The sequence below is a fragment of the Oncorhynchus nerka genome, linkage group LG15, assembly GCF_034236695.1.
Source record: "Oncorhynchus nerka isolate Pitt River linkage group LG15, Oner_Uvic_2.0, whole genome shotgun sequence".
NCBI lineage: Eukaryota > Metazoa > Chordata > Actinopteri > Salmoniformes > Salmonidae > Oncorhynchus > Oncorhynchus nerka.
Genome location: NC_088410.1, coordinates 39,055,032 through 39,070,603, shown reverse-complemented (window position 1 = coordinate 39,070,603; position 15,572 = coordinate 39,055,032). Strand labels below are relative to the sequence as shown.

General features: G+C 41.2%; 1 pseudogene; it reads left to right on the top strand.

The window, feature by feature from the left end:
• Positions 1-5,441: 5,441 nt before the first annotated feature.
• Positions 5,442-14,958, top strand: LOC115104419 (NLR family CARD domain-containing protein 3-like; annotated as a pseudogene).
• Positions 14,959-15,572: the final 614 nt, after the last annotated feature.

Here is a 15,572-nt window from a genome sequence, read left to right as displayed (position 1 = left end):
CTTTGACTGCATTTGCTTGCGCTAAAGTTGATCATTACCATTGTGCACCCGCAGCCTAATCATGAAGAGTCTCAGAGTAGGAGTGCTGAGCTAGGATCAGGTCCTCCCTGCCCATATAATATTATTCATTATGATCTGAAAAGCAAAACTGATATAATATCAGCACTCCTACTCTGAGATGCTTTGTCAATATGGTCACAGACTTCCTCCGGGTGAGGTTAATCAGTAGCCCAACTAGAATGATACCCCGATGCCTGTTACACAATGTACACAATGTACATGTTGTCTTTGGTCAAAACGTCAGTGATGTGCCATGTGCTGTCTGTCAATGGGAATAAAAAAGGAAAGGGTCCTATATTTGATCACGATAAAACTCATAGTGAAGTGAATACTGTGATTTGAGTATAGTGGGTGTAAATAAATGGCTTGGATCAGACACTCCATTTCACCTGGGACATGTAAGTGTAAGTACTTTAGGTTAAAACAAGTTGAGCTGACAACCGTTTTGCTCTTTTTCGCTATGGCTTTAGTCATCAATCTAGCAAGAGAGCAATATTTTAATAATGTAGTAATGTTTCCCCCCCTAGATAGCTATGACCTGTGGCGTTCACCTGGAATTTTTTATTTATGTCTGAGAAGAAGAAAAAAAAGTTTCAACCCATATGTCAAGTAGTAGGCTACACAATAAAAGTATAATAAAACATATTCAAATATGATGATATGATAAAATATTAAAGTATTCACACCCTTTGACTTTTTCCACATTTTGTTGTGTTACAGCCTGAATTTAAAACTGATTGAATTGAGATTTTGTGTCACTGGCCTACACACAATGCCCCATAATGTGAAGGTGGAATCATGTTAATGCTATGCTTATTATCGGCAAAGACTAGGGAGTTTTTTTTTTTTTTTACAATAAAAGGAAACGGAATAGAGCTAAGCACAGGGAAAGTCCTGTGGAACACGTGGTTGAGTCCGATTTCCAACAGACACTGGAAGACAAATTAACTTTCAGCAGGACAATAACCTAAAACATTTAATAAACTAGAGTTCCTTACCAAGACAACATTGAATGTTCCTGAGTGGCCTATTTACAGTTTTGACTTAAATCGGCTTGACATGAAAATGGCTTTCTAGCAATGATCAACAACCATCTTGACAGAGCTTGAAGAATTTTAAAAAGACTAATGTGCAAATATTTTACAATCCAGATGTGCAAAGCTCTTAGAGACTTAACCAGAAAGACTCAAATCTGTAATCGCTGCCAAACGGGATTCTAACATGTATTGATTCAGGGGTGTTTAATACTTATGTCAATTAGATATTTCTGTTTTTCATTTTCAATAAATGTGCAACATTATCTAAAAACATATTTTAACTTTGTTATTATGGGGTATTGTGTGTAGATAGGTGAGAAAAAATGTGCAATAAGTCAACAGGTATGAATACTTTCTTAAGATACTATACATGTAACAAAAGTATGCAAGAGGTGGAGCTTTCTTTGCATAGGCCTATTGTTACATGTATGGACAAGAGTCTGTTGAACTAACTAACCTGTATATAATGTGCATTGTTCAATGTGTGTAATGCTATATGTATGTTTTATGTATGTCTTTACCCTGTAAACTGTTAAAGGTTGATTTATATATACAGTTGAAGTCAGAAGTTTACATACACTTAGGTTGGAGTCATTAAAACTCGTTTTTCAACCACTCCACAAATTTCTTGTTAACAAACTATAGTTTTGTCAAGTCGGTTAGGACATCTACTTTGTGCACGACACAAGTAAATTTAAAAAAAATTGTTTACAGACAGATTATTTCACTTATCACAATTTCAGTGGGTCAGATGATTACTACATACACTAAGTTGACTGCCGTTAAACAGCTTGGAAAATTCCAGAAAATGATGTCATGGCTTTAGAAGCTTCTGATAGGCTAATTGATGTAATTTTAGTCAATTGGAGGTGTACCTGTGGATGTATTTCAAGGCCTACCTTCAAACTCAGTGCCTCATTGCTTGACATCATGGGAAACTCAAAATAAATCAGCCAAGACCTCAGAAGAAAAATTGTAGACCACAAGTCTGGTTCATCCTTGGGAGCAATTTTCAGACACCTGAAGGTACCATGTTCATCTGTACAAACAATAGTACACAAGTATAAACACCATGGGACCACACAGCCGTCATACTGCTCAGGAAGAAGATGAGTTCTGTCTCATGGAGATGAAGGTACTTTGGTGTGAAAAGTGCAAATCAATCCCAGAACAGCAAAGGACCTTGTGAAGATGCTTGTGAAGATGCTGGGTACAAAAAGTATCTATATCCACAGTAAAACAAGTCCTATATTGACATAACCTGAAAGGCCGTTCAACAAGAAAGACACCACTGCTTCAAATCAGCCATAGAAAAGCCAGACTACGGTTTGCTACGGCACAAAGATTGTATTTTTTGGAGAAATGTCCTCTGTTCTGATGAAAAAAAAAATAGAGCTGGTTGGCCATAATGACCATTGTTATGTTTGGAGGAAAAAGGGGGAGGCTTGTGGGAAGCTATCCAAAACGTTTGACCCAAGTTAAACAATTTAAAGGCAATGCTACCAAATACTGAATGTCAACTTCTGACCCACTGGGAATATGATGAAAGAAATAAAAGCTGAAATTATTCTCTACTATTATTCTGACATTTCACATTCTTAGAATAAAAGTGGTGATCCTAACTGACCTAAGATAGGTAATTGTTACTAGGATTGAATGTCAGGAATTGTGAAAAACTGAGTTTAAATGTATTTGGCGAAGATGTATGTAAACCTCCGACTTCAACTGTACACTGCATTCGGAAAGTTCAGACCCCTTGACTTATTCCACATCTTATTCTAAAATCGATTAAATTGTTTTTTCCCCCTCAGCAATCTACACACAATACCTCATAATGACAAAGCAAAAACAGGTTTAGAAATTGTTGCTAATTTATTAAATATAAAACAATGGAAATATCACATTTACATAAGTATTCAGACCCTTTACTTTGTTGTAGCACCTTTGGCAGAGATTACAGCCTGTATTTGGGGAGTTTCTCCCATTCTTCTCTGTAGATTCTCTCAAACTGTCAGTTTGGATGGAGAGCATCACTGCACAGCTATTTTCAAGTCTCTCCAGAGATGTTCGACAAGTTTCATGTCCGGGCCACTCAAGGACATTCAGGGACTTGGCCCAAAGCCACTCCTGCTTTGTCTTGGCTGTGTGCTTAGGGTCACTGTCCTGTTGGAAGGTGAACCTTCAACCCAGTCTGAGGTCCTGAGCACTCTGGAGCAGGTTTTTAATCAAGGATATCTCTCTACATTCCTCCATTCATCTTTCCCTCGATCCTGACTAGTCTCACAGTACCTGCCACTGAAAAACATCCCCACAGCATGATGCCGCCACCACCATGCTTCACCGTAGAGATGGTGCCAGGTTTCCGCCAGACGTGACGCTTGGCATTCAGGCCAAATAGTTCAATCTTGGTTTCATCAGACCAAAGAACCTTGTTTCTCATGGTCTGAGAGTCTTTAGGTGCTCTTTGGCAAACTCCAAGCAGGCTGCCATGTGCCTTTTACTGAGTAGTGGCTTCCGTCTGGCCGCTCTACCATAAAGGCCTGATTGGTGGAGTGCTGCAGAGATGGTTTTCCTTTTGGAAGGTTCCCCCATCTCCACAGAGAAGCTCTGGAGCTTGGTCAGTGACCATCAGGTTCTTGGTCACTTCCATGTCCAAGGCCCTTCTCCCCCGATTTCTCAGTTTGCCCGGACTGCCAGCTCCAAGAAGAGTCTTGGTGGTTACAAACTTCTTCCATTTATGAATGATGGAGGTCACTGTGTTCTTGGGGACCTTCAATGGTGCAGAACTTGTTTGATACCCTTTCCCCAGATCTGTGCCTCGACACAATCCTGTCTTGAGGCTCTACGGACAATTCCTTCGACCTCATGGCTTGGTGTTTTCTCTGACATGCAACGTCAACTGTGGGACCTTTATATAGACAGGTGTGTGCCTTTCCAAATCATGTCCAATCAATTGAATTTACCACAAGTGGACTCCAATCAAGTTGTAGAAACATCTCAAGGATGATAAATGGAAACAGGATGAACCTGAGCTCAATTTTGAGTCTCATAACAAAGTGTCTGAATAATGTAAATAAGGTATTTCTGTTTTTTTTATAAATGAGAAAAAATGTCTATAAACCTGTTTTCACTTTGTCATTGTGGGGTATTGTGATTGATGAGGAAAATGTTTTATTTAATCCATTTTAGAATAACGCTGTAACGTAACAAAATTATACTAATAAGCTAATGAAGAGGAATTTATCTTTCACGCAAACACACACACACACACAGCCAAGAGGATCAAGGTTGGATGGACCACACATACAGAGGGGCGGCAGGGTAGCCTAGTGGTTAGAGCGTTGGACTAGTAACCGAAAGGTTGCAAGTTCGAATCCCCGAGCTGACAAGGTACAAATCTGTCGTTCTGCCCATCATTGAAAATAAGAATTTGTTCTTAACTGACTTACCTAGTAAAATAAAGGTCAAGTTAAAAACAAAATTTTTAAAAACACACCATGATGATACAAATGTTGGGTTGCACCTCAACTCACACTGTGCCCTCCACTTCTTTCCGAATGACTTTTAGCAACATTTCATTTAAAGAAAATTGCTTTATTGGTGTATGTGTGTTGCTTTATATATAATAATAACAAAGAATAATTGCATGTGGAAAATGTACGACCCCCCTGCAAATAATATTTAAAAAAAATAATAATAATAATATCTGACCTCGTAAGAATATAGTTGAATAGTCCTCCTCCTAAATCTACAGGTTATTAAAGAAGTTGAAGAAAAGTTCAAATTGTCTCCTCCTCTTTCAAAACCAAATACAAATGTCCATTTTGGGTCAGTAACCGAAAGGTTGCTGGTTCAATACCCGAGCTGACAAGGTGAAAAATATGTCAATGTGACCTTGAGCAAGGCACTTAAACCTAATTTGCTTCAAGGGCGCCATACTACTGTGACTGACCCTGTAAAACAACACATTTCACTGGATCTATCTGGTGTATGGGACAATAAAACATTGTTTTTTAATAAATGTTTTATCGATATTAAAGTTATCTTATCTCCCACACCCGAGAGTGCCTACACCACTGTGCGAAGGGACTATATATTGACTATTTATTTATTAAAAAAAATATATATTTATCCTTTATTTAACTAGGCAAGTCAGCCAAACCCTAACCCGGACAACGCTGGGCCAATTTTGCACTGCCCTATGGGACTCCGAATCACGGACAGTTGTGATACAGCCTGGAATTGAACCAGGGTCTGTAGTGCCTTAGACCGCTGCGCAACATCCCTTTTAAGGCATGCCTCACTATTTTTTGTCTGCTCCTTCCTAGTGTTCCATGATCTACAATGGCCACATCTACTGCAGAGCTGCTTCTGCCCACTCTGACAGAGCTGGGTAAGGATGTGTTGAAGACATTTAAATGGTACCTTAAGCAACCTGATGGGTTTATCTCCCAGTTGGGCTTCTCTCCCATCCCAAAATGCCAGTTAGAGGGTGCTGACAGAGAGGACATTTTGGACAAGATGGTGGAGACCTACAGCTTTGTGACCGCTCTGGATATCTCACTGAAGGTCCTGAGGAAGATGAAACACAACAATCGAGCTGAGAAGTTAATGACAGACTGTAAAAAAGGTCATTCAGAATTGTTCTATTATTTCTGCACATAAAGTTAATCATAACAAATGTTTGCCAACATTCATCTGTCTTTTACTGATAGTCAGACAACATTCTTGACTAACTTAATTTATTAGACGAAAAGGGTCCTATAATGTTAGGGTGCTAACCAGTCAAAGCCCCTCCCCGCTTTGTCCTAATGAGATGCTAGTGGTCAGGAAGAAAATGCTGGGAGAACATCCACCATTTCACATCAGGGAGCTTCTGTCCATCCCACCATCAGTGCTCAGACAGGTGGCCATGTTATTTCCCCTGCACTCACTGGCTGCCATATTGATGGTCCAGTTAACATCAGCATCCATGTCAACTCTCCAGATGCTGGTGAATAATATCATATGGTGTTTCATTCTGATTGTATGTTTGTACACGATTATTACTATTCTATTTCTCTTTCACAATTCAGTTGAAATGTTTTTTTATTTTATTGAATTGTGGTTATGTAAGATGTTTGGGTGGGATGACAATCGTATCCCTTAATCAATCAGAACGTCATTTCTAATAGGAGAAAAGACCTTAGAGCAACAGCATCCCTTAATCAATCAGAACGTCATTTCTAATAGGAGAAAAGACCTTAGAGCAACAGCATCCCTTAATCAATCAGAACGTCATGTCTAATGGGAGAAAAGACCTTAGAGCAACAGCATCCCTTAATCAATCAGAACGTCATTTCTAATAGGAGAAAAGACCTTAGAGCAACAGCATCCCTTAATCAATCAGAACGTCATTTCTAATAGGAGAAAAGACCTTAGAGCAACAGCATCCCTTAATCAATCAGAACGTCATTTCTAATAGGAGAAAAGACCTTAGAGCAACAGCATCCCTTAATCAATCAGAACGTCATTTCTAATAGGAGAAAAGACCTTAGAGCAACAGCATCCCTTAATCAATCAGAACGTCATTTCTAATAGGAGAAAAGACCTTAGAGCAACAGCATCCCTTAATCAATCAGAACGTCATTTCTAATAGGAGAAAAGACCTTAGAGCAACAGCATCCCTTAATCAATCAGAACGTCATTTCTAATAGGAGAAAAGACCTTAGAGCAACAGCATCCCTTAATCAATCAGAACGTCATTTCTAATAGGAGAAAAGACCTTAGAGCAACAGCATCCCTTAATCAATCAGAACGTCATTTCTAATGGGAGAAAATACCTTAGAGCAACAGCATCCCTTAATCAATCAGAACGTCATTTCTAATAGGAGAAAAGACCTTAGAGCAACAGCATCCCTTAATCAATCAGAACGTCATTTCTAATAGGAGAAAAGACCTTAGAGCAACAGCATCCCTTAATCAATCAGAACGTCATTTCTAATAGGAGAAAAGACCTTAGAGCAACAGCATCCCTTAATCAATCAGAACGTCATTTCTAATAGGAGAAAAGACCTTAGAGCAACAGCATCCCTTAATCAATCAGAACGTCATTTCTAATAGGAGAAAAGACCTTAGAGCAACAGCATCCCTTAATCAATCAGAACGTCATTTCTAATAGGAGAAAAGACCTTAGAGCAACAGCATCCCTTAATCAATCAGAACGTCATTTCTAATAGGAGAAAAGACCTTAGAGCAACAGCATCCCTTAATCAATCAGAACGTCATTTCTAATAGGAGAAAAGACCTTAGAGCAACAGCATCCCTTAATCAATCAGAACGTCATTTCTAATAGGAGAAAAGACCTTAGAGCAACAGCATCCCTTAATCAATCAGAACGTCATTTCTAATAGGAGAAAAGACCTTAGAGCAACAGCATAACTTCACTGTCGGATGATAACCTCTTATCTACAAAACAAATATTTTCATGGAAATTGAGAAAACGTCCATATTTTCCCATTAACGAACATACAATTATAAAATTTCAGAAGCTATTTAGAATACATTTTATTGGTTTTAGTGTCATGAAATGTTCCAAGTACATTGAGGGGTTACTGCTTTCAATTAAATCATAAAAAAATAAAAATGAGTTACCATGTCTTCATCCGACAGCGACGATAATCTATCATGATTATGTTTCTGTTAGAGTGCTGGGTAGAAACCTTACTCCTTCTGTTTTAGGAGAGGTTGGTGTTGAGGAAGCGTCAGAGAAAACATCTACGACTCAGGCTGCTTCTCCAGCCAACAGCAATGAGACTGGAGGCCTTGTTATTGCCACAGCAAACCCTCCTGTAAACTCTACAGAAGATGGTAAATAATAAGAGGAGACACAAAATAAAAGTGAATTAATTGAATAATTTTAGTTGCTGGTAATCTTGGTGAATATGTTTTTTTTGTAAATATGTTTTTTTTTTCTTGTCTTAAACTGGTTGTATTGGATTTGAAAGTCATATTTTGAATTCATTGCTAGGTCTCTCAAATGGGTATGTTATGATGTGCCAACAAAAACTACAATCCAATCTGCGGAAGAACTGTCAACGTGTATTTGAGGGAGTGGCTAAGCAAGGCGTTACAAAACTTCTCAATGAGATCTACACAGAGCTCTACATCACAGAGGGTGGAAGTGGAGAGGTCAATCTCGAACATGAGGTGAGACAGATCGAGGCGGCATCCAGGAAATGACCAGAGACGCCTATCAAATGTAATAACATTTTTAAGACCTTACCCATACAAGACAACCAAATCAGAATTGTGTTAACAAAAGGAGTTGCTGGAGTTGGAAAAACAGTATCTGTGCAGAAGTTCAGTCTGGATTGGCTGGAAGGGGAAGCAAATCAGGATGTCCAATTCATCTTTCCCCTCCCTTTTCGGGAGCTGAATTCAATGACTGGGGAAAACACAGTTTGGTAGATATTCTTCATGAATGTATCGAATATGCAAAAGGGATTGAAAAATAATTTCTCAACCACCTTTTTATGACATTGAAAGGATCAGGAAATTACAGTGAGAGCAAGTACAACCCTCAGAAGGAAGAGTACTTCAGGAAGAGAATCAGCGATGAGAACCTGGCCAGCAGAGTCATCTCACACATAAAGACATCTACATCATGTGCCACCAGTCTTCTGTTGGATATCTGCTACAGTTCTAGAGAAAATGGGTGAAGAAGAGATTAGAGAGATGCCAAAGACCCTAACTCAAATGTACACACAGTTTGAGGTTGTCCAGGCTAAACAGATGAATGTGAAGTATTATGGGAAATGTGAGACAGATGCTCATTGGAATCCAAAGATCATACTATCACTAGGAAAATTGGCTTTTTGGCAGCTTGAGAAAGGTCATCTTATTTTCTGTGCAGCAGACCTGAAGAAGTGTGGCATTGATATTAAAGAAGCCTCAGTGTACTCAGGAGTGTGCACAGTGTGCAATATTTTGTGAGGACTTTGGTTTGTATCAAGAGAAGGTGTACTGCTTTGTGCATCTGAGTATTCAGGAGTTTCTTGCTGCTTTATATGTGTTCCTCATATTCAACAACAACAATGTGAATCTCATGGCGAAACAGCAATCCATCATCAGAAAAATGCAGATCATGTTCAGATATACACCTGCCATCACCTTCCACAAGTGTGCGGTGCATAAGGCCTGACAGAGTGAGACTGGACACCTAGACCTTTTTCTCCATTTCCTTCTGGGTCTATCAGGGGATTCCAATCAGAATCGTTTACGTGGTCTACTGACACAGACAAGAAGCAGTTCACAGAGCAATATCGAAACAGTCAAGTACATTAAGAAGAAGATCAGGGAGAATCCCTCGCCAGAGAGATGCATCAATCTGTTCCATTGTCTGAATGAACTGAATGATTATTCTCTTGTGGATGAGATCCAAAGCTACCTGAGCTCAGGGAAACTCTCCAGAGAAGAACTCTCACCTGCCCAGTGGTCAGCTCTGGTCTTTGTGTTGTTGACGTCAGAAGAGGACTTGGATGTGTTTGAACTCAATAAATACTCCAGATCAAAGGAAGGTCTGCTGAAGCTGCTGCCATTGGTCAAAGCTTCTAGAACTGTGAGGTAAGTACCTGGATATTTAAATACTAATCATCCGACAGAAATATATTTTTTTTTTACTAAAAATGTTTTATTCACTACTATTCTCAATTGACTTTATTATTTTAAATCAAACAAACATTTTTTGTCACATTCGCCGAATACAACAGGTTTACTGTGAAATGATAGCTCACGAGCCCTTCCCAACAATTCAGAGTAAAAATTAAAAAATTGTAAAAATAGTAACTAGAGGAATAAAATACACAAGAATAAAGCTATATACAGGAAGTACCAGTACCAGATCAATGTGCAGCTATATACAGGAAGTGCCAGTACCAGATCAATGTGGAGGTATATACAGGAAGTGCCAGTACCAGATCAATGTGCAGCTATATACAGGAAGTGCTAGTACCAGATCAATGTGCAGCTATATACAGGAAGTGCCAGTACCAGATCAATGTGCAGCTATTTACAGGAAGTGCCAGTACCAGATCAATGTGGAGGTATATACAGGGAGTACCAGTACCAGATCAATGTGCAGCTATATACAGGAAGTGCCAGTACCAGATCAATGTGCAGCTATATACAGGAAGTGCCAGTACCAGATCAATGTGGAGGTATATACAGGGAGTACCAGTACCAGATCAATGTGGAGCTATATACAGGGAGTACCAGTACCATATCAATGTGGAGCTATATACAGGGAGTACCAGTACCAGATCAATGTGCAGCGGTATGCGGTATTTGAGGTAGATATGTACATAAAGGCAGGGTAAAGTGACTAGGCATCAGGACAGATAATAATGAGAGTAAAAATAAAGAACTGAGTAGCAGCAGTATATGATGTGTGAAAGTGTGTGTGTATGTGTGTTGTGTTGGTATGCATGTGTGTGAAAGTGTGTGTGTGCGTTGTGTCGGTATGCATGTGTGTGAAAGTGTGTGTGTGCGTATGTAGTGTGAGAATGTGTTTTGTGTCGGTATGCATGTGTGTGTGCATATGTGCGTATGTTATGTGTGAATGTGTGTGGGTTTTGTTTGAGTGACAGTGTAGTGTGTGTGAGTGAGTGTATATAGTGTGCATACATAGTCGTGTGAATGTGCATAGATTTAGTGCAAGATAGGGTCAATGCAGATAGTCTGGGTAACCATTTAATTAACAATTTTGCAGTCTCCTGGCTATTTAGCAGTCTTACGGATATTTAGAAGTCTTATGGCTTGGGGTCTTAGAAGCTGTCTCGAAGCCTGTTGGTCCGGTACCGTTTGCCGGAAGGTACCAGAGTGAACTGTCTATAGTTTGGGTGGCTGAAGTCTTTTTGGGGCCTTCTGACACCACTGGACATAGAGGTCCTGGATGGAAGGGAGCTTGGCCTCAGTGATGTACTGGGCCATCTGCACCACCCTCTGTAGCGCTTTGTGGTCAAGGGTGGTGCATTTTCCATACCAAGCGGTGATGTAGCTAGTCAAGATGCTCTCGATGGTGCAGTTGTAGAATTTTTTGGAGGATCTGAGGGCCCATGCCAAATCTTTTTAGCCTCCTGAAAGGGAAGAGGTTCTGTATTGCCCTCTTCGTGACTCTGTGGGGGTTTGTGGACCATGTTGCTTCCTTAGTGGTGTGGATGGCAAGGAACTTGAAGCTTTCAACCCGCTCCACTACAGCCCTGTCAATGTGGATGGGGGCGTGCTCTCCCCTTTTTCTCCTGTAGCCACCATCGGCTCCTTTGTCTTACTGACGTTGAGGGAGAGGTTTATGTCTTGGCACCATACTGCCAAGTCTCTGACCTCCTCCCTGTAGCTTATTGCCATTGGTGATAAGGCTTACCACCGTTGTTTCGTCAGCAAACTTAATGATTGTGTTGGTGTCATGGATGGCCACGCAGTCATGGGTAAACAGGGAGTACAGGAGTTGACTAAGCAACTGAGGGGCCCCAGTGTTGAGGGTCAGCGAGGTGGAGGTGTTGTTGCCTACCCTCATCACCTGGGGACGGCCCGTCAGAAAGTCCAGTATCCTGTTGCAAAGGGAGGTTTTCAGTCCCAGGGAGGGGACAATGGTGTTGAACGCTGTAGTCTATGAACAGCATTCTCACATAGTTATTTCCCCTCTTGTCCAGGTGGGAGAGGGCAGTGTGAAGTGCAATTGAGATTGCGTCATCTGTTGGGGCGGTATGCGAATTGGAGTAGGTGTCTGGGATGATGGTGTTGATGTGTGTCATGACCAGCCTTATAGTCATTTAGGAAGGTTACCTTGGAGTTATTGGAAACAGGGACAATGGTTGTCTGCTTGAAACATGTTGGAATTACAGACTGGGACAAGGATAGATTGAAAATGTCCGTGAAGACACTTACCAGCTGGTCTGTGCATTCTCTGAGAATGCACCCTGGTATTCCGTCTGGCCCGCCTTGCGAGTGTTTACCTGTTGTTTACTCTCATCGGCCATGGAGAGAGATCACACGGTCATCCGGAACAACGGGCTTTCGTGCAAGACTCGGGTGTTATTTTCCTTGAAGCGAGAATAAAACTCATTTAGCTCGTTTAGCTCATCTCACGGCTGGGTTTGTAATCCGTTATAGTCTGCAAGCCCTGACACATCCGAAGAGTGTTGGAGCCTGTATTGTCCTTTTGCATGTTTGATGTCTCATCGTAGCGGGCTTTCTTGTATGCGTCCATGTCCGTGTCCGATTCCTTGTAAGCGGTAGCTCTAGCCTTTAGCCCAGAACAGATATTGCCTGTAATACATGGTTTTTGGTTTGGATACGTTCGTATAGTCGCTGTGGGGACGACGTCGTCTATGCACTTATTGATGAAGCCCGTGACTGATGTGATAAACTCCTCAATGCTATCGGATGAATCCCCGAACAATTCCCAGTCTGTACTACTAAACAGTCTTGTTACTGTTTTTGTTGTAAACTGTTATGATTTTCTTTTTTACACATAATTTAGGCTGAACCATTGTAACCTCTCAGAAGGATGCTGTGAAGTGTTGGCCTCAGCTCTCAACTCCTCTTACCTGAGAGAGCTGGACCCGAGTGACAATGACCTGCAGGATTCAGGAGTAAAGCTACTCTCTGCTGGACTGGAGAATCCACACTGTAAACTGGAAACACTAAGGTCAGTATTCCTGTATTTGTTGAATATCGTGTGAAAAAACAACGTATGCTTCTGCCATTTTCTGTATTACTAAATGGTAGCAGTGTGTGAAGTCTGGATCAACTCTCTACAGGCTGTCAGATCACAGATGAGGGCTGTGTTTCTCTCGACACAGCTCTGAGGTCAAACCCCTCACACCTGAGAGAGCTGGATCTGAGCTACAATCACCTAGGAGACACAGGAGTGAGACTGCTTTCTGCTGGACAGGAGGATCCACACTTGAGACTGGAGAAACTCAAGTATGTAGAGGGTTTGTATAAATCCACATTGATAAATGATACCTTTGTTCTGAGTTATGCGTTATGTAGGCGTGTGCATATGTGCGTCACTCAAAACAATTATATCTCTACAGTATGGAAAATGGTGGAGAGTGCAGGATCAAACCTGGACCTAAAAAATGTGAGTGTTGACTGCAATGAAGAATAAGTATGTATTTCATGTTGACTTAAATGTTGGCTCTCATTCTATGGAAGCAGAATTCAGAGCTCAATGAGTTATAAGCAGTACATTATATTTACAGTCTAGCACAGTAACTACAAAGTACACTACCGGTCAAAAGTTTGAAGGGTTTTTCTTTGTTTTTACTATTTTCTACATTGTAGAATAATAGTGAAGATATCAAAACTTTGAAATAACACATATGGAATCATGTAGTAACCAAAAAGGTGTTAAACAAATCTAAATATATTTTATATTTGAGATTCTTCAAATAGCCACCCTTTGCCTTGATGACAGCTTTGCACACTCTTTGTCACGTCCTGACCTTAGAGATCCTTTTTATTCTCTATTTGGTTTGGTCAGGGTGTGACTAGGGTGGGCAATCTATGTTCTCTTTCTTTATTGGCAGGGTATGGTTCCCAATCAGAGGCAGCTGTCTATCGTTGTCTCTGATTGAGGATCATACTTAGGCAGCCTTTTTCCACCTGTAGTTTGTGGGATCTTGTTTTTGGTACTGTGCTGTTTAGCCCTACTAGACGGTACGGTTCGTATTTTTTTTTTTTTCGGTGTTCATTTAATAAATTAAAATGTCCGCCTACCACGCTGCACCTTGGTCCGATCCTTCCATCGACGATCGTAACACTCTTGGCATTTTGACCGGTAGTGTAGCCTAACACACATTGCTGAAGAGCCATGGCTATCTTTCTTGTTTTGTTCATGATCTAACTATAACTATCAAACTACATGCAGCACATAGCCCATACCTTTCGTTACATCATTTATTGATGAGGCTATTTTCATTGGTTATTTTTGGTTTGTCGTCACGTTACATCGAAGGACCTCTCATACTGCAAGAGCCCCAACACTAAAATGTGAGCTCATTGCAGCGAACTCCCCCAATTCACCACTAAGCTGTACAGAATACAGTGTTTGTGGCATGTTAGACAGTGCTGCATGTAAATTAGGGACAGTTTCAATGAACATTGATGCCGTTTACAACTGGGAATGTTTTGTATGATTCTCTCCTTTGCTTCTTCTGTTCATATGCTAATAATGAGACACACACTGAAGTTTCACTCGGCAGGTAAGAGGGTGCACAGTGAAGTTAAAAATATATACCTCTTGATGATTTGTAAAATACGTATTGTGTCCTGATCCCCACCAGATGCTTGTGAGCTCCCACTGGACCTAAACACAGCACACAGACTCCTCACACTGTCCCAGGAGAACAGAAAGGTGACATGGTTGGAGGAGCAGCCGTATCCTGATCACCCAGAGAGATTTGAACAAAGGGAAATGGTGCTGTGTAGAGAGCCTCAGTCTGGACGCTGTTACTGGGAAGCAGAGTGGTCTTTTAGGTCTTACATGGGAATGACATATAAAGGAATTAACAGGAACAAGGGGGATGATGACGGTGTGCTTGGATCCAATGACAAGTCCTGGAGTCTGCACTGCTCTGGTAAAAGTTACTCTGCCTCCCACAATAAGAGTGCCACTGACATACCTTTCCCCTCCTCCGGCTCCCACAAAGTAGGAGTGTATCTGGACTGGCCGGCCGGCACTCTGTCCTTCTACAGTGTCACCTCTGACACACTGACCCACCTCCACACATTCCACACCACGTTTACTGAGCCCCTCTATGCAGGGTTTTGGCTTCTTGAGTGCAACACCTCAGTGTCCCTGTGTAAGGTAAAATAGCTTCCTGTGTCCAGTGGATAGTTTGTTAGTTTGTTGGTGATGTGGACGCCAAGAGACTTGAAGCTCTCAACCTGCTCCACTAGAGCCCCGTCGATGAGAATGGGGGCGTGCTCTCTGACCTCCTCCCTATAGGCTGTCTCATCGTTGTCAGTGATCAGGCACTGTTGTGTCATCAGCAAACTTAATGATGGTGTTGGAGTCATGCCTGGCTGTGCAGTCATGAGTGAACAGGGAGTACAGGAGGGGCCTGAGCACACACCACTGAGGGACCTCCGTGTTGAGGATCAGCATGGCGGATGTGTTGTTACCTAACCTTACCACCTGGGGGCAGCCTGTCAGGAAGTCCAAGGATCCATTTGAAGAGGTAAGTGTTTAGTTCCAGGTTCCTTAGCTTAGTGATGAACTTTGAGGGCACTATGGTGTTGAACGCTGAGCTGTAGTCAATGAATAGCATTCTCACATAGGTATTCCTTTTTTCCAGGTGTGAAAGGGCAGTGTAGAGTGCAATAGAGATTGCATCATCTGTGGATCTGTTGCTGTGGTATGCAAATTGGGGTGGGTATAGGGTTTCTGGGATAATGGTATTGATGTGAGCCATGACGAGCCTTTCAAAA